This window comes from Apium graveolens, chromosome 2 (assembly GCF_009905375.1).
Source record: "Apium graveolens cultivar Ventura chromosome 2, ASM990537v1, whole genome shotgun sequence".
Lineage (NCBI taxonomy): Eukaryota > Viridiplantae > Streptophyta > Magnoliopsida > Apiales > Apiaceae > Apium > Apium graveolens.
In genome coordinates this window covers 315,246,853-315,248,532 of record NC_133648.1, presented here as the reverse complement: position 1 = coordinate 315,248,532, position 1,680 = coordinate 315,246,853, and the positions used below count along the sequence as shown (strand labels likewise).

Genomic DNA, 1,680 nt, shown 5'->3' with positions numbered 1-1,680 from the left:
TGATGATTGGATGATATCTAGTATTGGTTGTGCGTATTCGTCTTATGTGCGTCGCAAACATATAAGATAGGGTGTTAATCTCTTGTGAAGCGACGGTGGATCTTGAGATTTAGAACTTGCCATGCTAGCATAGGTTCGTGTACATTGTGCATGATTAGTGGGTAACTCTAACAGTTTTATTTGCCCTATGTAATCAAAAGGAATAACTTGTGCTTAAATCGTTGTGTTGTCAATTTCTGTAGACATATAGGAACTCAACATAATTGATGACTATTCAATTTCTATCTTAATTGTGGATGTTTGGTAGAATGGTATTAGTACAATGAAAATTGGCTTTTATCAGTTTTGTGTTATTCGATTAATATCATCACTGTCACATGCTAAAGGTAATAACTATGGCTATAGAAGGAAGTAATAATGAAGTTGTGATCTCATGAGTGTTTTATTATTGATAAATTGAAGTGTTAGTTAAGTGGTTAATTAAGTAGTTAATTATAGTTAATATTTAATCAACAATTTTAAGTGTTATTATCTTAACATTGAGAAGTAATCATACATTGGTGAGTGAGTTAAATTAGACAATAAATTAGTCTGAGTCTCTGAGGGAACGAACTAGAAAGTATTATATATTACTTGCGAACGCGTATACTTGCGTGAATATTAGTGCGTGATTTCTCCCTAACAAGTTTTTGGCGCCGCTGCCGGGGACTCGGTGTATTTGTTTAGTTTATGTACTTACCATCATTGGTCATTAGGACTCAGTGATTAGGACGTAGTAGTTAATTACTCTTTTCGGTTGTGTTTCAGGTACTTTAGCAAACGTTTATGCAAACTCGTTCTCGTGCTCGCAAGAGGACCTTAGATACAGCTGAGGAGAAAGACGAAGTTCTTGATACACCGGAGAAGTTAGATTTTGAGGATTCGGATTCAGGAACTGAGCAGAAAGAACCAGTAAACATGGGAGATCATATTGTTCAAGCTGATCCAGCTCTTATGGATTTTTCTCGGCCTAAAATTGATGACATTCAGTCAAGCATCCTTCATCCGGCTATTCAAGCTAACACCTTTGAAATCAAGCAGGGCACTATTCAGATGGTGCAGAATTCTGTTTCTTTTGGAGGAGCGGCAACTGAAGACCCCAACATGCACATAAGGAATTTTGTCGAGATCTGCAGCACTTTTAAGTATAATGGCGTGACTGATGAGGCTATCAAGTTGAGGCTTTTCCCATTCTCACTGAGGGATAAGGCTAAAGACTGGTTACATTCTGAACCAGCTGGGTCAATCACTACGTGGCAAGATCTTGCGCAAAAGTTTCTGGTGAAGTTTTATCCAATGGCAAAGACTGCTGCTATGAGGAGTGCTCTTACTCAGTTTGCGCAGCAACCTACAGAATCTATGTGCGAGGCTTGGGAACGCTACAAAGAAATGTTGAGAAAATGTCCACATCATGGAATGCCGGATTGGATGGTAATCGCTGGTTTTTATAATGGTTTGGGGGCTCAATCTCGGCCCATGCTCGATGCAGCAGCTGGAGGCGCCTTATGGGCTAAAAGCTATACTGAGGCGTACAATCTTATTGAGACGATGGCTGCAAATGAGCATCAAAACCCAACTCAGATGATGACATCAGGCAAGGTAGCAGGTATTCTGGAAGTTGATGCAGCCTCCGCTATTGCA

General features: G+C 39.6%; 1 non-coding gene across 1 annotated transcript; it reads right to left on the bottom strand.

The window, feature by feature from the left end:
* Window positions 1-1,350: 1,350 nt before the first annotated feature.
* On the bottom strand, window positions 1,351-1,457 carry LOC141709743 (small nucleolar RNA R71). Its single transcript, XR_012570306.1, has one exon. It is a non-coding gene; the product is annotated as a small nucleolar RNA R71 (small nucleolar RNA).
* Between the last annotated feature and the right edge of the window lie 223 nt (window positions 1,458-1,680).